Source organism: Neofelis nebulosa, chromosome X (genome assembly GCF_028018385.1).
Source record: "Neofelis nebulosa isolate mNeoNeb1 chromosome X, mNeoNeb1.pri, whole genome shotgun sequence".
Taxonomy (NCBI): domain Eukaryota; kingdom Metazoa; phylum Chordata; class Mammalia; order Carnivora; family Felidae; genus Neofelis; species Neofelis nebulosa.
Window position 1 is genome coordinate 88,854,722 of NC_080800.1, and position 26,296 is coordinate 88,881,017.

The 26,296-nt window shown below is 34.6% G+C and overlaps 1 protein-coding gene and 1 pseudogene across 3 annotated transcripts in view; both read left to right on the forward strand.

The window, feature by feature from the left end:
- The window catches only part of COL4A5 (collagen type IV alpha 5 chain), a 248,812-nt gene that overhangs the window by 7,178 nt on the left and 215,338 nt on the right, over positions 1-26,296 (forward strand). The gene's annotated exons all lie outside the window — the stretch shown is intronic.
- LOC131503096 (elongation factor 1-alpha 1-like) lies at positions 23,180-25,279 on the forward strand (annotated as a pseudogene).

The window sequence follows — 26,296 nt, forward strand, 5'->3', positions numbered from 1 at the left end:
ACAGGTACCCGTATAGAATATATCTTTAAATATCAAGTTTTTAAAGCCATTGTAAGAAAAACTGCCGTGAACAATTCTTATTCCATATTTTGTATTATTTTTTTAGTACTTCCTCCTTTATGGGGAATTAGTGGGTTAGAGACCATAAGTATTTTCAGTCTTTGGTATATATAGTAGACTCTGACATTTAGAAAGATGACATTAACAGATAAATTATGATAGCTAACTTTTTTTTAGTAGTTCCTGTGTTATACCCTATTAGATAGGTAATACTCTTTCCATTTTTATGTACAAGGAATCTGAGGCCCACAAGGTAGTTAAATAACTTGTCTAAGGTCATGCAGTTGGTAAGTGATTGGGCCAAGATTTGAACTGGAATGGTCTGGCTCTAGAGCCTGCTCATGAGATTTTCCTCAGTTCCTATTTAATACATTATAGATAATACAGAAAATTAAAGTCATGTTGAAAAGTTGAATAATTCCCACTGCCTTGCCCATAGTCCTGTCCTGCGGTTGGTCACTTAACTTGATTTTAAAGATACACTCACCACTGGCCCATCCTTTGATAACTCTTTACTATAATTGCCTAGGCCATCCATCTTCAAGGGCCTAAATTTTAATTTTGTGAACCATACATTCCTCTACATCTCTCCCCTGGACAGAAGGTGGAGCCTGCCCTCCATGAATAACTCCCCTACTGACTTCTTCCTAGCCATAGCAAGGGTATAACATACCTCAAACCCATTGATATCCCTCCTTCCCTAAGAGAATTTTGGAATGCGACTGAAATGGAAGCCCCTTCTGCTCTCCTTCCCCACCCTCTTCACCAGCCCTGACCCGTAGCTGCCAATGATGTGTGCACTTAAATGGCCATATCTTTGTCTAGTTCTGTCCCTTGCTTTCATCTTTCCCTTAGTGTTACTCCAGGACCTTTTCCCCCATTAATTGCTAATCTATTTTTCCCACTTTGGGTTGATGTTATTCCAGCCCCCATCTCCTCTTTTAGAAACAAACTTGTAAGTATATATGAGATCAGAGGTCCCCCATCCATTTTGTACCACTCCCACTTTACCTTCTTGTGTTTCCTCACTAGCTAAGAGACTTTATTGCCTTTATGCCAGCCTTGTAGCTTGTGCAATTCAAATGTATTCCTCTGTAAAATCACAAACTGTTATGCATTATGGCTTTTCCAGGTGGCATTTGAATAGCTAAACTTTAAGCTTCCGAATGATAGAGATCTGCTCTTGCCAAATTACTTTCCAGAATGGTTTTACCAATTATACTCCTATCAGTAGTGTGTAAGAGTGCCTATGAGACAACCTTAATCATTTTTTTTCTATCTAGTAGAGTGACTATGGAATTGATGCTCAATTGATTGCCAGTTGGTTGGTTGATTTGGTCCTATCCTCTAATGATTTTCTTTTTAAAGTGTAATGATTCCATTATCTCATCCCCTTCTGACAATAGCAACTATGGAACAGAAGTAATTTTTGAAAATATATTCTCTCTAATTAACATTATAAATGAACCACCCAGCCACTTAACTAAATCTTGATTACAAAGATTTGTTTTTAATAGCAGTATTTCTTGAGGATTTTGGAGCGGTATCTTTAGTGTGATCTCTGATACATAGGCTCCTTTAATTTTAACAAACCAGATTCTCATTTTATGCATCAATGCTTGAGTTTATTTACCTTCATAATCTATCCAGGTCCAACTGCCCTTTGTTCCTTTAGCAGCTTCTGCTGGCCTTTAACCAAAAGTGTGGTCTGCAATGGTACTTGCTGCCCTGTTGAAATGAGAATCTTAAATCCCTTGCTATTTGCTAACCAAAGGCAACCAAAGGCAAATGTTATAAAGGAAACAAGCTTTCGCTAAATTTAATTTTTAACTTACTTTTTAATTTTACTGAATCCGATGTAAACATTACATTTACTTATTAACTTGGTGACTTAAGCACCATTTATGAGCAAGTGCTAGTCAGGTTAATGGAATTGGTTTTATGACAGTGAGTACTAAAATAGGACTGTAAGAAATTCTGTTGGCATTTATATCATCTTATAATTCAGTCAAATAACACTCTTCCTATATGTTATGAGAAATGGCTGATTTGCATCCAGAATTTCTTATAGTATATATGACATTAATGGGATAGGGAAGGAGATTTTGGAACTTTGGGAGGGAAATGGTACTAAGAATTGGACACTAGTGAGATTGTTTAGTGTATTCTGCATTTTGAGCTCTCTAGGACTTTGCTAAAGGAAGAGAGGTCCTTCTTGGTCCATAATCTCATCTTTTAATTGATGTTGTAAAACATTTCTGCATATGAAGGATAGACATAATAGTGTCTGTTTATATCAGATAAGGGTTTTTCTGTTCCAAGTGGTAGAAAACACCAGTTCAATGGTCTCAACAATAAAGACAAATTTTAGCTCACTTAACAAGAAGTTTTGAAGTAGAATATCTCCGAGGTTAATTAATTCAGCCAAATAATGACCTAGGTTCTTTCCATTTTCTGTTTTGCCATACTCTGCCTATCAGCTTACTCAATTCAGATTAGTGCCCTTCATACTAGCAGGATGGCTGCTGCAGTTCCAGAGATCACATGCAGACACCACAATGGCCAGTAAAGAAGAGTATGAACTGTTTGTTCATTTGTGTCCTTTTTTTCAGTACTGAAAACTTTCTCAAGAGTCCCATACCTCCACTCTGAAAACACCTCTTATATCTCATTGGTTAGAATTGTTTTATATGTATATATTTATACCAGTACATTGGCAAATGAAGGACCATAAAAGTAGAGTTAGACCAGTGACTTAACCACCCCCCTCCCCAAAAGCACATTGGTGCCTGGAAAAGTTGGAGAGTGGGGAAATCTGAATGAAATCAAGGTTAGTTTAGGAAGGAAGAAATAGGTCGTGTTCCATGACCTCATGAGCATGTCCTCAGGACATGTTCCATGTCCTCATGAGCATGACCTCATGAGCATGTCCTTACAAATAGCAGATTTGTAAGAAATTGATTTATTTGTTAAATGTAAGATGTATCACTTAATAGAGAAACTAATGTTTTGTAGAGTTGTACAAATGGAAGATGGTGACTATTTACATAATTATAGACATTTTAGAGCTAGAGGTACATTTAAAGATCTTTCAGGTCAGTGGTTTCAAAGTGTGCCTTTTTCACTGTGTTGGCATTTGTGCTGATGGTGGGTAAAACTGCTAGTGCAGTGTACCAAATTGTCCTAGTAGTTGTATTCTTCATATTATCAGGGGATAAAAAGCCAATTTTACTTAAGAATCGTCTCAGTGTAGCATTAATTTTATTAAGTCTTGACCCTTAGGTGCACATGTTTTTAACATACTGTATGACAAAATGGGAAGTATACACACAACACTTCTGTATGTTGAAGTAAGGTCGTTGTTTTTAAGGAAAGCACGTGTGCAGTTGATTCAGTTGTGGCTCAAACTAGCTGATCTTTGCATGGAACACATTTTTATTGAAAGAACAACTGAGACTAACTGTTGTTATTCAGACTTGGGTATTTGGCAGGCATTTTCTCGAAAATGAGCAAAGTGACTCTATCACTTAAAGGAAAATTACTGTCAGTATTTGCTGCCAATAAACAAATTTGAACTTTTCAAGTAAGAATTAGAATTTTGGAAAACTTGAATCTGCCACTATGAGCTTGACAGCTTTCAAAATCTTAGCCTTTTCTAATGAGATTGGTAACTATATTAATGTATATGATTTTTTTTGATATTGTATAATGAAATGTGTTAACATTCGTTAAGTTGTGTAAATCTCAGTGGACCAGTATTTTCCAAATGACTAATGCATGATGTTACCATATCATGCATGGATAAAAGATCCATTCAGAGGCAAGATAGATCAATGAGTTTTAGTGTAACTGAGTACAAATAGTTAATTGATAAGGATTCAGATTCTGTGTTGCAACTAACCTTAGACTCTACCACTTACAGAGCTTTGGCATTGTATCAAAGAATATCCACGATTATCTTAAAAGGCTATTAAAATACTCAAATGTATAACTTTATGAAGCCAGATTTTCTTCATATATTTCAACCAAAACAACATATTGCAATGGAATGAATGCAGAAGCAGATATGGAGATCCCAACTATTTCAACCAAAACAACATATTGAGTGAGACAGAGTGAATGCAGAAGCAGATATGAGGAAGCTGGCTTCTATCAAGGCAGACATTAAAGAGATTTGCCAAAAATATGTAAAACAATCTAAACAATCCTTCTTCATACTTTTTTTTGTACTTTTGGAAAATGTAATTCATTTTCATAAAAATGTATAACATATGTTAACATGTAATCGGTTCATTATTGTTCATTTTAAATGAATGAATAAATAATTATTTTAAATATTTCTCAGTTTTATTTAATTTTTATTTTTTACTCAGTTTTTTTATATGGTACATATTGTTAGATATAACCCACCTAAACAAAAGCTCTTGGGGTTCTCAATGATTTTTAAAGGAGTAAGAGGGTCTTCAGACCAAAAAGTTTGAAAACCACTACAGAGACCAACTCCATCATTTTTACAGGAAAGCGAAATATTGATGAGGGATGTGGCTAGTTGCAGAAGCAGAGCAGGAATCTTATTCTCATCCTTTTTCCAGGATACCACTTTGGTTTAGGGATTGGTGAGCTGATAATATGACTTTGTAATTTTATTCATCCTAGTAGACACAATAAACCTAGCAAATAGAAAATGATGATACTAGATTGGACTTGTGTCTTTCCTACCATCTTCAGTCCAATTGCCAAGTCAGAAAATTTCTCACTATATGAACCGAAGCAGAGGAGACTGATGAAGAAAGACAATCAGAGTTATTTTTAGATACTAAATTGGAAAATCCATGAAACCAGGGTCTTTGTCTTATATATCTTTGTATTCACCACAGTATATAGACTGTATTCACACAGTATATAGACAGTATATAGACTGGTTCTTTGTATATGGTTGGTTCTCAGTAGTTAGTTGTTGAATGAATTTTGAATTTGAGGGGGGTAGATTTAGATAGCACTAGAGACCAGACAAGACTGAGAATCAATGGATTAAATTACAGGAACTCTTGATACCAATAATTTTCTAACAATTAAGCTATTTAATAATGGAAATGTCCCATTACTAAAATTGCTCAAATAGGGAATGTATGCTACCTTGTCAGCAATACCTATGAAGTTTCTTTTAATTCTAAAAATCTATTTTTCTGGTTGTAAGAAGGAAAAGCTCTTTTATTGAGCTCAAATCTGCCTCTCTGTAGTTTTGAAGCAACTTTGAGGTATAAGTGACATACAGTAAAGTGCACATATTTAAAGTATACAATTTCAGGAGTTGTGACCTATGTAATGCCTGTGAAATTGGCACATTAAAAATAAGGAACATATATATCACCCCAAAAGATTTCCATGCCTTCCTGTGGTCCCTTCCTCCCTTCCCAATTCCATCTTCCACCACCAAGTAACCACTGATCTGCTTTCTTACATTTGTTTCATTTTCTAGAGTTTATTTAAATGGAGTCATATGGTATGTATACTTTGTTCTATCTTCTTTCTCTCAGCATTTGAGAGTCATCCATGTTGTGATGTGTCTCCATAGCTCATTATTTTCTTGCTATGTAGTTAGTATTCCATCGTATGGAGACGCCACATTTTGTTTTTCCATTTACCTGTTAATGGACATTTGGTTTGTTTCCAGTTTGTGGCTATTACAGGTAAAGCTGCTGTGAACATTTTAATATTTGCACTTCAACTGTTACTTTATTGAAGTGTAATTTACAAAAAGTGGTATTCACCCATCTTAGGTGAACAGCTCCATTGTTTTTTAACAGTTGTATACACAGTAACTACAATCAGGTCAAGATGTAGAACTGTTCCATTACCCCAAGCTCACTCATGCCCCTTTCCTTTCAGTACCTTTTGTGTCTTCTCTAAGAAATCTTAAACTCCAAGGTTGCAATAATATTATATGTTTTCTTCTAGAATCTTTATAGTTTCAGATTTTTAGATTGATATTTTTATCCTAAGATATTACTAATTTTTCCTTTTTTCTAGGGTTTGAGGTACATATTATAAAATTCACCTATTTTATGAGTGCATTCTGTGCGTTTTGATAGATCCATACAACAGTGTAAGTGTAATCTACGATATAGAACAGCATCGTTAAATTTATTCTTTAGTTCTAGTAGTTACTTTGTATTTTCCATGTACATAATTATACTATCTGCAAAGAAAGAGAGTTCCACTTTTTCCTTTTCAATTCCTATGCCTTTTTGTGCTGGCTGCTTTATTTGAACTGGCTAGAACCTCCAGTACAAGTTTAATAGAAGTGGTAACAGAAGACATCCATTTTGGTACTGTGTCTTTTGGGGAAGATAATTCAGTATTTCGCCCTTATGTTAGCTTTAAGTTTTTCATAGTTACAGATTGAGGAGGTCCTTTTCCATTCCTATTTCCTTAGACTAAAAATATAGTGTTAAATTTCATCAAGAAATAACTGGCACCTATTTAAATGATCATATTGTCAGGAGCTCAGCTGAGCTCCTAAATCTGAGTAGCCAACTAAAACAAGCCAAAATGAAAGTAACAGTCAAGTCTTTAATTGCTTACTATGATTGTATAAGCAAGAGACTAAACCAAGGAAAGGGCTGACTCCCCTTCCCTCCTATTTACATTTTTCTCAACACAGTGATTCCAGGTCCTTTGGATAAGCACAGACTTGGGGTAGGTCATCTCACTGATGAAGAAGCCCCAAACAAAAAGCTCCCAGGGTTTTATGGACCTAGGGGCCCAGAGGCGGAAGAAGAGAAAGACTAGGAGTGGAAAAGTACCAAGTACTGAGTCAGAATGGAGAAAAGTGTCTTCAGTTTCCCCCCACTTCCTCTGCTATGAACGTTGCAACAAGTCTTTGTGTGGACATGTGCTTTTGTTTTCTTGGACAAATATCAAGTAATGGAATTGCTGGGTTATCATAAGTCTATTTTTAACTTTACAAGAAACTTATAAATTGTTTTCCAAAGTGGTTGTACCATTGTACATTCCACCAATATATGAAAGTTCTAGTTATTCCTCATCCTTGCCTGTATTTGCTATTATTATAGTAACCCTTTTTTTAATGTTTATTTTTGAGAGAGAGACAATGTGTGAACAAGGTAGGGGCAGAGAGGGAGACAGAGGATCTGAAGTCGGTTCCATGCTGAGAATGGAGAGCAGAGAGCCCCATGTAAGGCTGGAGCTCAAACTCATGGAACTGTGAGATCATGACCTGAGCCACCTAGGTGCCCCAGTTACTCTTTAATTGTAACCATTTTGATATCTGAGTTTGGTAATCACGTAGTAGTTTTCTAATAGTTGTCTTTTTATTTATATTTAGTAAAATTTACTATCTTTGGTGTACTATTCTATGAGTTTTGATAGAAGCATATGATCTTGTAACCACTGCCATAATCAAGATTCAGAACAGTTTCATCATTTCAAAATATGAAATGCTTCCCTTTTATAATTAGCCCCCTCCCCTCAGCCTACCCACAGTTCCTAGCAATTACTCATCTATTTTGTCTTTGTATAATTTTACCTTTTCATAATGTCATTGATTGAATCATTCAGTATGTAACCTTTTGAGTCTAGCTTTTTTTTCCTCTTTAACATAATACATTTGTGATTCAACCATGTCATGTGCTTCAGTAGGCCATTTCTTTTTTGTTTTCTCATAGCTGAGTATTAAGAGCTTTATATATTCTGGATTCAACATTTTGTCTAATCTAATACATACATGTTTTGTAGATATGTTCTCCCTTTTGGTCGCTTGCCTTTTCAATTTTGTAACTGGTTGGGCGCCTGGGTGGCTCAGTCAGTTGGGCGTCCGACTTCGGCTCAGATGACGATCTTGCGGTCCGTGACTCCAAGCCCCCGCGTCGGGCTCTGTGCTGACTGCTCAGAGCCTGGAGCCTGTTTCAGATTCTGTGTCTCCCTCTCTCTCTGACCCTCCCCCGTTCATGCTCTGTCTCTCTCTGTCTCAAAAATAAATAAACGTTAAAAAAAATTAAAAAAAAAATTTTGTAACTGGTATTTTCAGAGAGGAAATGTTAAATTTTGATACAGTCCAGTTTATCACCTTTTTATGGTTATGACTTTCTGTGTCCTTTATAAAAAATCTTTGACTACCCTAAGGGCATAAAGATTTTCTTCCATGTTTGCTTCTAAAAGTTTCTTTTATAGTTTTGCCTTCTTACTCATTTAGTTATTTTGTGTATGGTATTTGGTAAGAATACTGGTGCAGTTTTTTTCCCCATTATGTTTAGTTCTAGCGCCATTTTTTGAAAAGATGATCTCTTCCCCCATTGAATTAACTAGGTGCCTTTGTTGAAAATCAATTAACCTTATATGTGTGGGTCTATTTTTGGACTCTAATCTGTTCGGTCAACCTATATGTATATTTTTAAGCTAATACCACATTGTCTTCATTACTGTAGTTTTATAATAAGGATTTAAATCAGGTGGTGCAAATCTCCACATTTGTTCTTTTTCGGATTTTTGGTTTTTCTCCTCATCTTCCTCTCCCTCCTCCTCTCATCCTTTTCCTCCTTATCTTTTGCATTTCTATATAACTTTTATAATTAGCTTTTCAACTCATACAAATAAAACTCATGGAATTTTGAATGAGACTGTTTAATCTGAAGATCATTTGGGAGAAAATTGATATATTAATAGCATTCAATATTCTGATAAATGAACATGATATATATTTCTGTTTATTAAGGTCTTCTTTAATTTCTCTCAGTAATGTTTCCTACTGTTTAGTGTGTAGGTGTTATACATACTTTCTAAATGTATCCCTAAGTATTCATTTGTTTGAATAGTATTATTAATGGTATTGTATTTTATTTTCTGTTTTCAGTTATTGTCATATATAGAAACACAATTGATTTTTTATTGGCCTATATTCTGTGATTTTGCTAAATTGTTTTTACTATTTCTGGAAGTCTTTTGTGGATTACTTAGAATTATCTGCAAATGTCATTATGTCTTTTGTGAATTGAGATAGGCTTACTTCTTTTATTCTACTATGCACACTCTTTTTTTTTCCTCTTTATCTTATTGTTAGGGCATTCAAGAGAACATTTAATGTAAGTGTTGAGACTACTGTCTTTTCTAACTTTTCCCAAAGTCTAAAAATATTGGTTTCACATATTTTGCAGTTTTCTGATAGTTTATGGAAGACAGGAAGTCCAATAACAATTGATCCAACATAGCCTGCTTTCATTTTTTTGATAACACTGCAGTCAACATTTTTGAATAAAATTATTTGTATTTCAGATTATTTCCTTTGAGAAGACTTTTAAAACTACATATTTTCATCTATATACCTATATCTGTACCTGTGTATCTGTCTACCTTATCTATCCATCCATCTATCCATCTGTCTAAACCAACAGTATAGAAGTTACCTCAAGAGCAGTGATCATTTTCTACTTCTATACTTCACATCATCTAGCAGAAAGCCTTTCACATAATTAACAGAAACTAAAGTTTTTATGATTAATTAATTTTCTCATACTCGGAATCTTTCTTTAATCTTAGGATAAAGATATTTCTGATCTTGCTTGTGAAGTTTGAGGGAAGAGAAGCTAGGATTGTTATGATAGTTTTTATTTTCTATTTATTTAGGGGTTTTATTTCTCTTTGATAATGTTTAGGAAACAGAATTTAACTATAATAGGTCAGATTTGGTCATAGATAAAAATATTTTAGAAAATATTTTAGAAAAAAATGTACTTCAGTTTATTTTGAAATAAGGAAGACTCTTTTTCTATCCTCCTTCATTTTGACTTTGTAGGAAAAATGCTTGAACAATGACCCTGTAGGAAATGGCTTTACCCATTTTGAATTAATTTAGTTTCAGGAAGCCTTTTGAAATGTGAAGCATTTATTAAGCTTCAGTATCCCTTCCCTAGTAGTTTTCCTAGCTGGCTTTTAATGAGCCAATTTGCCCTACCTTTAAGGTCATGTTAATTTTCATTGTTTTGTTTCAAAATGAAGGAGTCAGTTCTTATTACATTGTGATTTGTAAAATAAACTATACATTTTCTTCAGATGTGAGTATGTTGAAAGTTTCCACTGTCTGGCAGAATTTATCTCCATAGGTTTTGGATTTCCTCATCTCCCATTCCCCTTACTCCCTGGAAATACTGGATACATTTTGGAAGAAAGAAAATAATAGCTTTTTTTCTAGTTCTTATGGTCAGTTGAGTTTCTGGGTTTTTAATTTTTAAAGATGATTTTCCTTCAGAATGAGTATACTCAGTTCATAGTAATTTGGTTAATAGTGGGTAAATTCATTTTTTGCCATCACCTCTCTTGATTCTGTTTGCTCGCTTATCTTTTACAGCCTATTTGGGCATTTCATTTTTCTCCACAGTCGCAGTAAAGACTTCTTTTTGTTATGTCACAAGCTTATTAGACCTTATCACTGCCTTCATGCCTTCATTTGTGTATACTGTACAATGGAAAAAAACCACAGACTAATGTTGTAAAATAACAAATGAGACTAAACTGAAAAGGTCACCTTTTTTAGAGGCTGAAAAAGGGGTTCATCTCCAGGGGCTTGAATTTGTTTTCCTGACTAATTTGACTGACACATTTGAGTTTGCAGATTGACAACCCTTATATTAAAAACATGGGCTTATAAACGTATCTGTTTCCTAATAGATTTTCACACCTATAGTCTCATTTTTTTAAATCCACACCATGATACACATATACGGAAAGGGAAATATTTTTTTTTTTGTTCAGATGGTTAAAATCATTATAATTTGAATTTGTCAATATGGTAAAAAACAAGGATGAGTTCAAAATCAAGTCTTTCTGATTTTCAAGAGGCATTGTGAACATTATTTACCCAGGCTTTGTTTTTATTTGAGTATAGTTGACACATGATGTTATGTTAGTTTCAGGTATACAACATAGTGGTTCAACAACTCTTATGGTTATGTTTTGCCCACCAGGAGTGTAGCCACCATCAGTTACCATTCAATGACATCACCACACTATTTACTATATTCCCTATGCTGTACCTTTTATTCCTGTGACCCATTAATTCCATAACTGGAAGCCTGTACCTCTCCAGTCCCTTTCACCCATTTTGCCCACCTCCCCTTCTCCTTTAGCAACCATCAGTTTGATCTGTATTTATAGTCTGGTTCTGCTTTTTGTTTATTAATTTGTTTTGTTTTATAGATAATACTTATAAGTGAAATCACATGGTATTTGTCTTTGACTTACTTCACTTAGCATGCCCAGGCTTCCTTTTAAAATCAAGTCCTGGGGCGCCTGGGTGGCGCAGTCGGTTAAGCGTCCGACTTCAGCCAGGTCACGATCTCGCGGTCCGTGAGTTCGAGCCCCGCGTCAGGCTCTGGGCTGATGGCTCAGAGCCTGGAGCCTGTTTCCGCTTCTGTGCCTCCCTCTCTCTCTGCCCCTCCCCCGTTCATGCTCTGTCTCTCTCTGTCCCAAAAATAAATAAATAAAAAAAAAAAATAAAAAAAAATAAAATAAAATCAAGTCCTGATTTAATCTGAAAAAACGAAAAATATTCAAGAGGCCAAAGGGATTAAATTATTTCAGATTATGATCTTTTTCTTAGTTTTGTTTACATGTTTACTTTTTCATCTGTATTTTTACCTCATGGTACTTAAAAATTCTGTAAAGATTTTTTTATTGGGTTTAAACATTAATAGAATTGTAAATTGATATAGAAAGCAAGCATATAGACATAGATACTCTTTAAATCATAGTTAATGGAAATATGTATTTATAGGAACATTAACTTGGTTCATTTGGGTAGAATACTCTAGGGCCTAAAGTTTCATCTCCTTGATAAATGTTTATTCAAAATTAATTGGAAAAAAAAAGACTTAGAGGATGATAGTGAAATTATAGGGTTTTTTTCTTATCTGTATTTCCTCAGTTATTTATAGTAAATGCTTATTACTTTTGCAATAAAAAATATTAAGTAATATTGAATATTAGTTTATGGCTGTAGATTTCAACATTTTTTGGATTTAAACAGTTTAACAACGTATTTTACAGTTAACTATTTTATGCCATCATTATTTAAGGACAAGAATGCTAGATGAACTAATGAAATAACTAAAACAGGATTTTATTTTTTTAATAAACAGGTCAACTTTTGAGTTTTCTCCTATCAGCTTTTCTAAAATAGAACTTCATTGCTTTTCAGCCTTTTGGCTAAGATCAAGTGTAGTAAAATAGAACTTCAATGTTTGTTGTTGTTGTTTGTTTTGTTTTGTTTTGTTTTCTTTTGTTTTAAGTAAAAAATTCCAGGGGGTGCCTGGATGGCTTAGTTGGTTAAGTGTCCAACTTCACTCAGGTCATGATCTCAGAGTTCATGAGTTTGAGCCCCACCTCGGGCTCTGTGCTGACAGCCCAGAGCCTGGAGCCTGCTTGGGATTCTGTGTTTCCCTCTCTCTCTGCCTCTCTCCCTATGTACACACTCTCTCTCTCTCTCTCTCTCTCTCTCTCTCTCTCTCTCTCTCTCTCAAAAATAAATAAACATTTAAAAAAATTTAAAAAATTCCAGAGGCGGGGCGCCTGGGTGGCTCAGTTGGTTGAACATCCGACTTCAGCTCAGGTCATGATCTTACAGTTCATGGGTTCGAGCTCCGCATTGGGCTCTGTGCTGACAGCTCAGAGCCTGGAGCCTACTTTGGATTCTGTGTCTCCCTCTCTCTCTGCTCCTTTCCCATTCATGGTCTGTCTCTCTCTGTCTCTCAAAAATAAATAAAGGTTAAAAAGTCTTGAAAAAAATTCCAGAGGCTGCCAGAATAACCTAATGCCAGTAATAATTTTGTCATTGAACACAATGAAGAGGAGTCATTTTTAATTTGTACTCTTTCATGTAAAACATAACACATATTCTCCTTATGTTCCCCCCGTCCCCCACTGAGTAACACACACCTTTCCACTTTTACTTTGCCAACACTAAAAAAGTGATTTTGAATGCTGGATCCAACTTTTTCTCTTATATTTGGAGCAAAATATGTAATGTATGTATGAAACCTATTTTATTTTAGGTTCTTGTGAATGTATCTATAATCTTTAGATAAATTGACATAAAAGTTGCTACAAAATACAAATTCCTTCCTGGTTAAAAAAGTAATTTCAAACCTTTATGTTTTGAGTGTTTTCTGGGGCACCTGGGTGGCTCAGTCCATTGAGCGTCCAACTTCAGCTCAGGTCATGATCTCGCAGTTCAAGAGTTTAAGCCCCACATTGGGCTTGCTGCTGTCAGCACAGAGCCTGCTTTGGATCCTCTGTCCCCTTCTCTCTGCCCCTGCCCTGGTTGTGCTCTCTCTGTCTCTCAAAAATAAATTAACGTGTGTTTTCTAGTTGAATTAGAAATATTCAGGATTTGTAAGATATGTCATCACTCTTTAAAAAATACTTCGAAAAGGTATCTTAGTTTTTAATTACTTGTAATTTGTATAATTTATTCCAAAGCCTTAATTAAATAACTTTTAATTAGTTTATGCTTTTTTCCCAGTATTGATTGGAAATTTTGAATCATATTTCCTGTTTCTTCCCCAGTACCCAACCCCAAGTTATAATTTTCCTGACGAAGAAAATTGTGTCAAACTCAGTGATTGAGATTTGGCCCTGTCTCCCAGCTGGAGCAAAGGGTGTTGTGGAAGGGAGATAACACTTTTAGGGTTTGTATTCCTGAAAGGATGTAGACTTTCTGATTTTGTCTAGAGGATGGTATAGGTGAATGCACCTAAGTAAAGTGAGAGTGGCATGCTATTAGGCTGTTATATCCATCCTCTTGGAAGATTCTGCACATTTCTTAGCCATTCCTTTGTCAGGAATGACAAATTATTGGAATTTGGCAAACTTTTGGAAGAGTAGGATTTGGAAGTTAGGTTACACTTCAGAACTGAGGTAGAGAGAATGCTGAAATACTGTATCCTGGACACCAAAGGGCCTAGGATTAGAATGATGGACTGTTTTAGCATTTTGGTGTTTGCACTAGGTAGGACAAATTCTTCTCTTTTTATGGCAGTATGAAGTCCCTGCAATAGAAAGACAAATATCATGTGATTTCACTCATATGTGGAATTTAAGATACAAAACAGATGGACATAAGGGACGGGAAGTAAAAATAATATAGAAACAGAGAGGGAGACAAACCATAAGAGGCTCTTAAATACAGAAAATAAACTGAGGGTTGCTGGTGGAGTGTTGGGTGGGGGAAAGAGCTAAAAGGGGTGATGGGCATTAAGGGAGGCACTTGTTGGGATGAGCACTGGGTGTTGTATGTAACTGATGAATCACTAAATTCTATTCCTGAAATTATTATTACACTATATGTTAAGTAACTTGGGTTTAAATTAAAAATAAACAGATTTTTTTAAAAAACAAAAATAAATAAATAGTTGGTTTTAAAGTTTCTATAGTAGAATTGAGTAATGGTTGGTTTTAGAGCATGGATGTTGACGTCAGGCTTAATTTAAGTCATGACTCTTCCACGTACTCATTAGGTCAATAATATTAGCCTGAAGTATCTTAATGTGCATTACATAGTATGTGTTAAATAAATAATAACTGTGATTTTCCATGGGATCTGTAGTCTCGTTTAGTATAATTCAGTGAAATCTAGTTGCCTTTCCTTAGGCATACTAATTTGTTTTTTCCTTTTTTGAGTATCTTTCTTCAGCTTTAGTCTTTACCATCAAGTGGAAAGATGACTTAAAAGAACTTTTTTGGTTTATTTCTAAAGGTATTGGTATTTCTAAAGGTATTAATACCATATTCACTGGTATATGCCAGTTAAATATGAATATACCAATATTTGATACATTTAAAAAAACAGATACAATTCCTTAAATAGTGTTATCTGATTAGAAATTAAATGGACCAAAAGAGAGACAGGAAAATGGGGGGGAGGGGTGGAAGTAGTTGTAAAGAGAAAATTAAAACTAATTTGTAAACAAGAAAACAGGTTTATCTGTAGCCATAGGAAGAAACTGTTAAGACTACTTTGAGCACTTTGATTTCCTAGGAAAATCCTAAGGATTTTGATTCCTAAGGTTTTTGATTATTAATTATTTATTGAGTTGAAATTAAATATTTAGATACAGTATAGGTACATATATTGTTACGCATATATGTCACATATATGCAAGTTTATTATTCCTAAACTAATTTAGGGGGTTCTTTTCCACTCAAAGGAAATTTAAATAAATACTTTGAATATTTCAGGAAATACAGCATACCCTTTAGTAAATTTAAGGGAACAAGTGAATAACTTAGCTATTCCAACAATGTTTTGCCTCCGCATTCCTTGGCTCAAACAGGGACCTCATGAAGCGTCCCTCTTGGGAGTTGCCTGTGGAAATCTTACTGAAGATATCCAAGTCCCAATTTAGGCTTCCCTCTCTTCTATTTTTTTAAATCAACTTTCTTTGAAGTATAGTTTACATATAATAAACTACATCCATTTTAAGTGTACAGTTACTAAATTTGACAAATGTATACACCTGCAATAATTAAGATATTGAATAGTTTCATTACCCCCCAAAATTCACGTATATCCCTTTCCGGTGAAATCCTGCCCTGTCTCTGTTCCCTGGGAGCCACTGATCTATCTTTCATGATGAACGTTTGTGTACAAGTCATTTTGTACACATAATTTTCATTTCTTTTGGGTAGATACAAAGAAATGGAGTGTGTAAAGTATTTAACAAGAAACTGCTGAAATATTTGTCAAACGGATGATACTATTTTACATTTCTACCAGCAGTGTATAGGATCTTTGTAATTATAGACATCCTAGTGGATATGAGATGGTATCTTGTTTTATTTGGATTTTCCTAATGCTGAACATGGGTTCATGTAGTTATTGACTATTCAGATATCTTTTTTTATTAATTGTATTTAAATCCAAGTTAGTTAGGAGGGCACTTGTTGGGATGAGCACTGGATGTTTTATGGAAACCAATTTGACAATAAATTATATTTAATAAGAAAAAGAAAAAAATCCAAGTTACTTAACATATAGTGTAATAATGGTTTCAGGAACACAACCCAGTGATTAATCACTTACATATAACACCCAGTGCTCATCCCAACTGCCCTCCTTAATGCCCATCACCCATCCAGCCTGTCTCTCCACCTCCCCTCTAGCAACCCTCAGTTTGTTCTCTGTATTTAAGAGTCTCTTATAGTTTGCCTCCCTCTCTGTTTTTATATTATTTTTCCTTCCCTTTGCCTATGTTCATCTGTTTTGTTTCTTAAATTCCACCTGAGTTAAATCATATGATATTTATCTTTATCTGACTTACTTATTTCAAATATTTTTTGTGATCTGTATTCTATAATCTTTGCCCATTTTTTAAAAGTTTAATTGCTTATCTTCTTAAATTGAAAATTTTTGTATTCTGAGTACAAATTCTTTGTCATATGTACACTCTCACACACAGTATTTTTTCCATTCTGTGGGTTGTATTTTCTTTCCCTTAACAAATAAGTTTAGTTTATCAATTATATTCTTTTATCATTATTGCTTTTTGTGTCATGTGCAAGAAGCCTTTAACTACATTAAAGTTTTTAATTTTTCTTCTATTTATTTGATACTTAGAGCTTTTGAACCATTTAGAGTTATTTTGTGTACAGTATGTAAGGATCCTAGTTCAATTCTTTAAAAAATGTATTGATTTAAATGTATTAATATAAAATTAATCATTTGACATGAATAATTCAGTGACATTTAGTGCATTCACCATGTTGTGCAGCCACCACCTCTGTTTAGTTCCAAACATTTTTATTGCTCCGAAATAAAACCTCATACTTAAGCAGTTTCTATTTCCATCCTCCTCTCAGCCCTTAGAAACCACCAATCTGCATTTTGTCTCTGTGGATTTAACCTCTTCTGGATATTTCATACATTATGTGACCATTTGTGTCTGGCCTCTTTCACTTGGAATATTTTTGAGGTTGATCCTCATCATATCATCTAACAGTACTTCATTCATTCTTATGGTTGGGTAATATTGCATTATATGAATATATTACATTTTGTTTATCTGTACATCCATTGATGGACATTTGGATTGCTTACCTTTAAGCAATTGTGAATAACACTGCTATGAACACGTGTGTGTGTGTGTGTGTGTGTGTGTGTGTGTGTGTGTGTATACACACATGCACACATTTGTTTGAGCACCTGATTTCAGTACTTTGGGGTATATAACTAAGAATAAAATTACTGGGTCATATGGTAATTCTGCCTTTTTGAGGGGCCACCAAACTGTTTTCCACAGGGTTGAACCATTTTATATTCCTACCAGCAATGCACGAGCACAATTTCTCCACCTCCTTCAAATAGTTTTTATTTTGTTTTCTTGTTATTACTATTATTATTATGGCCATCTTAGTTTGTTAATGAAATAATTCTTCATCGTGGTTTTGATTTGCATTTTTTTAATGACTAATGATTTTGAGCATCTTTTCATGTGTATGTTCACTATTTGTGTATCCATTCTTTGGAAAAATGTCTATTCAAGGCTTTTGCCTATTTTTTAATTGGACTGTTTGTCCTTTTGTTGTTGAGTTATAAGACTTCTGTATATATTCTGGGTACTAAACTGATACACGATTTGCAAATATTTTCTCCCATTTGGTAGGTCATTTTTCATATTCTTAGTAATATCCTGTTATGCACAAAAGTTTTTAGTTTTCATGGTGTCCAATTTATTTTTTTGTTGTTGCTCATACTTTTGGTGTCATATCTAATATTCCATTGCCAAATCCAGCGTCATGAAGATTTACTCTTATGGCTTCTTTTAAGATTTTTATGGTTTTAGATTTTATATTTAGTTCTTTGATACATTTTGAATTAGTTTTTGTAAATGACATGAGGTAGAAATCTTTTGCATGTGGATATACAGTTATCCCAGCACTATTGTTGAAGAAACTATTCTTTCCACATTGGATGGTCTAGGCACCCTTGTCAAAAATCAATTCACCATAGATGTATGGGTTTATTTCTGGACTTTTAATTCTATTCCACTGGCTATTTGTTCATCCTTATGCCAGTACCAACATTAGCTTTATAGTAAGTTTTGAAATTGGGATGTGTGGGTCCTCTGACTTTCTTTTCCTTTTTTACATTATTTTGGGTATTTGGGGACCCTTGTAATTCCATGTGAATTTGAGGATCAGCTTTTCCATTTTTGCTCAAAAGGCTGGTGGAATTTTGATAAAGATTTCACTGAATCTGTTGATTGTTTTGGGTGGTATTGCCATCTTGATATTGTTGAGTCTTCCAATTCAGAAACACAAGATGTCTTTCTACTTATTTATATCTTCACTCCCCACTTTTTAAAAAAAAAAATAAGCTTTGCCCCCAAAGTGGGACTTGAACTCATGACCCTGAGATCAAGAGTTGTATGCTCTACCAACTGAGCCAGCTAGGCACCCCTATTCAGGTCTTTTTAAATTTCTTTCATCAATGTTTTCTAGTTTTCTATGTACATGTCTTTTATTTACTTGGTTAAATTTATTCCTAGATATTTTATTCTTTTGGATGGTATTGTAAATTGAATTATTTAGTTAATTTCCTTTATAGATTGCTCATTATGATTGTATAGAGACAAAATTGATTTTTGTATTCATCTTGTACCCTAAGACTTTGTTGAACTCATTTATTGGCTTTAATATTTTATTTGTGGATTCTTTAGGACTTTCTATGTATAGAGGATAATGTCTTCTAAATAGATAAAGTTTTACTTCTTCCTTTCAAATTTAGATGTCTTTTATTTCTTTTCCTTACATAATTACTTTGGCAAAGGTTTCTAGTACCATGTTGAGTAGAATTGATAAAAGCAAGCATTCTTGTCTTACTCCTGATCTTGGAGGAAAAGCTTTCAATCTTTTGCAGTTGAGTATTGAGTTAGCTGTGAGTTTTCCATAAATAATTTTTGTCATGTTAAGAAGGTTCCCATCTACGGGCACCTGGTTGAGTGTCTGACTCTTTATTTTAGCTCAGGTCATGATCTCATGGTTCTTGGGTTTGAGCCCCGTGTTGGACTCCATGCTGATGACACAGAAAGCCTGCTTGGGATTCTCTCTCTCTCTCTCTCTCTCTCTCTCTCTCTCTCTCTCTCTCTCTCTCAAAAATAAATAATTAAATTTTTTAAAAAGGAAAGTTTCTATCTATTCCTAATTTCTGAGTACATTTATCATAAAAGGGTGTTGGATTTTGTCATATGTGTTTTCTGTATCAATTAAGATGATCACATGATTTTTTTTCTCCTTGTTCTATTAATGTGTCCTATTATATCAATAATTTTCTTATATTGAACCACCCTTGCAATCATGGGATAAATTTCACTAGGTCATGGTATATAATCCTTTTAGTATATTATTGGATTTAGTTTGCTAGTATTTTGTTGAGATTTTTTAAATTTGTTTTTTATAGAGGGTGTTGGTCTCTAATTTTCTTTAGTATCTTTGTCTGGTTTTGGTATCAGGATAATATTGGCTTCACAGAATGAGTTAGGTTGTATTACCTCCTCTTCTATTTTTGGAAGAGTTTGAGAAGAACTGATGTTAAATTTTTTTTAAATATTTGGTAGAATTCATGAGTGAAGTTATCTGTGGACTATACTTTGTTGTGAGGTTTTTCATTACTGATTCAATGACTTTACTTGTTGTAAGCTTTCTTAGATTTTATGTTTCTTTTTTCTCAGATTCTCTATTTCATTTTTCTTATTTTAATTATTGAAATATAATTCACACATGATGTTATCTTTGTTTCAGGTGTACAACATAGTGATTTGACAATTCTATACATTACTCAATGCTTACCGCTGTAAGTGTAGTCACTGTCACCATATATTATTACAATATTATTGACTATATTCTTTATGCTTATTTTCATTTCTGAGACTTATGTATGTTATAACTGTGAGTTTTGTACATCTATATCCCCTTTATCTATTTTGCCTGTCCCCACACCCACATCCCTTTGGCAACTGCCAGTTGTTCTCTGTATTTAAGAATCTTTTTCTGCTTTATTTGATCACTTATTTTTTTTCTTAGATTCCACATGTATGTGATATCATATGGTATTTGTCTGTCTCTGACTTAGCATAACATCCTCTAGGTCCATACATGTTGACACAAATGGCAAGATCTCATTCTTTTTTTTTATGACTGAGTAATATTTACTTCTCTCTATATGCCACTTCTTTTTTATCCATTCATCTGATTTTTTAAGTTTTTATTTACATTCCAGTTAGTTAACATAAAGTTTCATATTAGTTTTGGCTGTACAATAGAGCGGTTCAACACTTCCATACAATACCCAATACTCAACACAACAAGTGTACTCCTTAATCCCCATCACCTATTTCACCCATCCTTCCCCCCGCCTCCCCTCTGATAACCAGAAATTTATTCTCTATAGTTAAGAGTCTGTTTCTTGGTTTGCCTCTCTTTTTCCCTATGCTCTTTTGTTTTGTTTCTTAAATTCCACATATAAGTGAAATCATGATATTTGTATTTCTTTGACTAATTTATTTTACTTAGCATAATACATTCTAGCTCCATCTCTATTTTCTTCTTGATTTAGTTTTGATAATTTGCATGTTTGTGAGAATTTGTTCATATCATCTAAGTTGTCTAATTTTTTTTGTGTGTAAGTATTTATAGTATTCTCTTATAATCCTTTTTATTTCTGTAAAATTAGTAGTAATGTTCCATAATCTTTCATTATTTGTTTCAGTTATTTACATCTTCTCTGTTTTTCAGTCTAGGTAAAGGTTGGTTGATTTTGCTGATCTTTTCCAAAGAACCAATTTTTGGTTTAATTGACTTTTCTCTATTGTTTTTCTATTCTCTATATAACTTATCTCCACTCTAATTTTTATAATTTACTTCCTTATGCTTGCTTTGCATTTAGTTGGCTTTTATATTTCTAGTTTTTCTGAGGTACAAAAGTAGGTTACTGATTTGAAATCTTTCCTCTTTTTTTTTTTTTTTTTTTTAAATTTTTTTTTTTTCAACGTTTTTTTATTTATTATTTTTGGGACAGAGAGAGACAGAGCACGAACGGGGGAGGGGCAGAGAGAGAGGGAGACACAGAATCGGAAACAGGCTCCAGGCTCCGAGCCATCAGCCCAGAGCCTGACGCGGGGCTCGAACTCACGGACCCGAGATCGTGACCTGGCTGAAGTCGGACGCTTAACCGACTGCGCCACCCAGGCGCCCCTCTTTCCTCTTTTTTAATGTAGGCATTTACTGCTATAAATTTCCCTGGCACTACTCCCTTTACCGCATCCCATAAGTTGTGGTATGTTGTGTTTTCATCTTCATTCTTCTCAAAGTGTTTTCTAATTTTCTTTGTGATTTTTTTCTTTGACCTTTGGTTCTTTAAGAGTGTATTAATTTTCACATTTTTGTGATTTTCCCAGTTTTTCCCCTTTTATTGATTTCAAAATTCATTTCTTAGTGGTTGGAGAATATACTTTATAGGACTTCAATGTTTTTATATTTATTGAGGCTGGTTTTGTGGCCTCTATAGGTTCTGTCTTGAAGAATATTCCATGCACATTTGAGAAGACTATATATTCTGCTGTAGAGTGAAGTGTCCTATATTTGTGTTTTAGGACTGGGTTTAAGGTGTTGTGCAAGACATCTATTTTCTTATTATTCTTCTGTCTAGATGTTTTTATCCATTTTTGAAACTTGATTATTGAAGTCTCCAACTTCAATTATTATAAAACTGTCTAATTCTGTCTTCAAGTTTATCAATATTTGCTGCATATACTGGGGCTCTACTGTTTGGTGTGTATTCTTATAATTATTATAAATTACGGATGCATTTACTTTTTAAAAATATATGTAACTTCCTTCTTTGTTTCTTGTAACAGGTTTTGGCTTAAAATATAGTTTGATATTATAGCCAGCTACTCTAGCTCTCTTTTGGTCATTATTTGCATGGAATATCTTTTTTCTTTCTTTAACTTTCAATCCATTCTGCCAGTCTCTGTCTTTTGATAGGAAAGTTTAATGCATTTACATATTAAATGATTACTTATAAAAAGGATTTACCATTGCTATTTTGCTATTTTCTGTATGTCTTATAACTTTTTTGCCTTCATTTTCTCTATTCGTTTCTTCTTTTGTGTATAATTTATTATTTGTATGGTACCATTTTCATTCTCTTTTCATTTCCTTTTATGTATTTCTTTTACACAGTAGTACTACATTTTTCTTAGTAGTTACCCTAGGGATTAAAATTAATATCCTAAATTTATAACAGTCTGATTTGAATTCATATCATATTGTTGTTCTCATAAGTTACAGCTTTATATATTGTGTGCCTTGTAAAATATAACTATCTTTTTGTGTGTTTGGTTTTTAAATTATATAGGAAATAAAGAGTTACAAATTGAAACTATAATATACTGGCTTTTATATTTACTTATATAGTTACCTTTACTAGAGATCTTTATTTCTTCATAAGGCTGTGAGTTATTATCTTGTGTCTTTTCATTTCAGCCTGAAAAAATTCCTTTAGCATTTCTTGTAAGGCAGGTCTACTGACAATGAATGCTCTTGGGTTTTATTTATCTAAACGTGTCTTAATTTTACCTCCCATTTTTGGAGGATGGTTTTTGCTAGATAGGGAATTCTTGATTTTCAGCATTCTTTTACTGTCAGTACTTTAAATATGTCATTCCACTGCCTTTTGGCTTCCATGGTTTCTGATGAGAAATCAGCTGCTAATTTATTGAAAATCTCTTTGTGTTGAGTTGCTTCTCTCTTGCAGCTTTACAGATTCTCTCTTTGTCTTTGTCTTTGTCAGTGTTTTTTTAATGTTTTATTTATTTTTGAGAGAGAGAGAGAGCATGAGCGGAGGAGGGGCAGAGAAAGGGGGACACAGGATCCAAAGTGGGGTCTGCCCTGACAATAGAGAGCCTGATGTGGGGCTCAAACTCACAAACTGTGAGATCATGAAGTCGGACTCCCAATTGACTCAGTCACCCAAGTGCCCCTGTCTTTGACGGTTTGATTAGAATATTTCTTGGATATCTTTGAGGTTATCGTACCTGGAGTTCATTGAACTTCTTGAATATGTAGATTCATGTATAATTAAACTTGGGAAGGTTTCATCTGCTATTTCTTAAAATACTCTTAAAAGAATATTTAAATATTATTTTCTATTTTCTTTTGGTGCTTCTAAAATGCATATGTTGTTCAGCTTGGTGTCCCATGGGTTTCCTGGCTCTACTCATTTGTCTTCATTCTTTTCTTCCACTCAGAATGGATAATTTCAATTGTTGTATCTTCAAGTTTATTGATTTTTTTTCCCTTCTGCCTGTGATAGCTGATGTTAAACACCTCTGTTGAAGTTCTCATTTCAAATACTGTGCTTTTTAGCTCTAGAATTTCTATTTGGTTCCTTTTTGTACTTTCTATGTCTTTGTTGGTATTTTCCTTTTGTTCACATATTGTTTTTCTGGTTTCCGTTAGTTCTTGGTCCGTGGTTTTCTCTAGCTCTTTGAGTATGTTTAAGACAGTTGTTTTAACGTCTTTGTCTAGCTTTTTTGCAATGGGTTTTTTGCCAAAACACAGGTGTCATGAAAACCACCACTAAACCTAAACCAAAATGGGAAAGGAAAAGACTTATATCCACATCGTTGTTATTGGACACAGATTTGGGCAAATGTAATACTACTGGTCATCTGATCTGTAAATGTAGTGGGATCAACAAAAGAACTATCAAAAAATGTGAGAAGGAGGCTACTGAGATGGGAAAAGACTTCTTTATGTATGCCTGGGTCATGGATAAACTGAAAGCTGAAAATAAATGTGATATCACCAGTGATATCTCTCTGTGTAAATTTGAGACCAGCAAGTATTATGTGACCATCATTGATGCCCCAGGACACAGAGACTTTATCAAAATCATGATTACAGGCATATCTCAGGCCGACTGTGCTGTCCTGATTGTTAGTGCTGGTGTTGGTGAATTTGAAGCAGGTATCTCCAAGAATGGGCAGACCCATGAGCATGCCCTTCTGGTTTACACACTGGGTGTAAAACAACTAATTGTTGGTGTTAACAAAATGGATTCCACTGGGTCACTCTACAGCCAGAAGAGATATGAAGAAATCATTAAGGAAGTCAGCACTTACATTAAGAAAATTGGCTACAACCCTGACACAGGTGGCATTTGTGCCAGTTTCTGATTGGAATGGTGACAACATCCTGTAGCCAAGTGCTAACATGCCTTGGTTCAAGAGATAGGAAGTCACCCATAAAGTTGGCAATGCCAGTGGAATCACACTGCTTGAAGCTCTGGATTGCATTATGCCATCTCATCCAACTGACAAGCCCTTGATTCTGCACCTCCAGGATATCTACAAATTTGGTGGTATTGGTACTTTCCCTGTGGGCCAAGTAGAGACTGGTGTTCTTAAACTGGTATAATGCTCACCTTTGCTCCAGTCAAGTCTGTTGAAGTGCACCATGAAGCTTTGAGTGAGGCTCTTCCTGGGGACACTGTGGGTTTCAATGTCAAGAACATATCTGTAAAAAATGTTCATTGTGGTGATGTGACTGGTGACAGCAAAAATGATCCACCAATGGAAGCAGCTGGCTTCATGGCTCAGGTGATTATCCTGAACCATCCAGGCCAAATCAGTGCTGGATATGCACCTGTGCTAGATTGTCCCAATCTCACATTGCACGTTTTCTGAGCCAAAGGAGAAGATTGATCATCATTCTGGAAAGAAGCTGGAAGATGGTTCCAAGTTCTTGAAATCTGGTGATGCTGCCATTGTTAATAAATGGTTCTTGGCAAGTCTATGTGTGTTGAGAGGTTCAGTGACTATCCTCCTCTGGGGTGTTTTACTGTTCATGACATGTGACAGCTGGTTGCGACAGGTGGTTGCTGTGGGTGTCATTAAAGTGGTGGACAAGAAGACAGCTGGTGCTGGCAAGGTCACCAAGTCTGCCCAGAAAACTCAGAAGGCAAAATTAATATTAACCCTGACACCTGCCACCCCAGTCTTTAAACAGTGGTGGAAGAATGGTTTCAGAACTGTTTCTGTCAATTGGCCATGTAAGTTTAATAGTAAAAGACAAGTTAATGATAATAATGCATTGTAAAACCTTCAGAAGGAAAGAAGAATGTTCTGTGGGCCATTTGTTTTGTGTGTGTGTGTGTGTGTGTGTGTGTGTGTGTGTGTGTGAGAGAGAGAGAGAGAGAGATAGAGAGAGACAGTTTTGTTATTAGTTTTTAAAATTAGTAATTTTTAATGGAAATAACTTGACCAAAAATCTGTCACAGAATTTTGAGACCCATTAAAACTAAAGTTTAATGAGAAAATAAATTAAAAAGATAAAGTCCATGTCTAATAAGGCCAGCATTTGGACTTCCTCAGTGATAATTTCTGTCAATTATGTTTTCTTAAACATGATACACTTTCCTTTTACTTTGTAATATTTGGTTGAAAACAGAATTTGATTATTTTAAATGTGGTAACTGGAAATCAGATTTTTCCCTTTACTAGAGTTTCCTCTTTTTTATTGTTGAGGGAAGTAGCTATTTGTTTAGTGACATTTGCAACTTATTTACGTAGAGACCATATACCTTGTCACGTGTGGTACTGAAATCTGTGTTGCTTTAACTATTGCTCAGATAGTTTTTTTTAAAAAAAATTAATGTTTATTTTTGAAAGAGAGAGACAGACTGCAAGTGGGGCAGGGGCAGAGAAAGAGGGAGACACAGAATCCACAGCAAGCTCCAGGCTCTGAGCTGTCAGCACAGAGCCTGACACAAGGCTCGAACTCATGAACTGCAAGATTATGACCTGAGCTGAAGTCAGATGCTTAACTGGCTGAGCCACACAGGCACCCATGAGATAGCGTTTTGATGGATATTTCTTTGAATGCCAGGAACCAATAAAAGAGAGAGAGAGAAAAGGAGAACAAAGGAGAAAAAAAAAGAGGAGGAAGAAGAAAAATCTCCCGTCTTTGTGCATTTGCTCTTTGTTGTAGCACTCCTTCAACACTTGGCCAGGACATTTGCAACTCTGCCTTAGCTTTCACTTCCTGCTTATACTGTGCTTGGAGATCAGCCATTGTGAAAGCATAAGTTTTTCTCAGGTCTTTGCTGAGCATGGGTCCTCCCCTGGACATATACCTGGCTTTTTAAATTCCTCAGTAAACATGG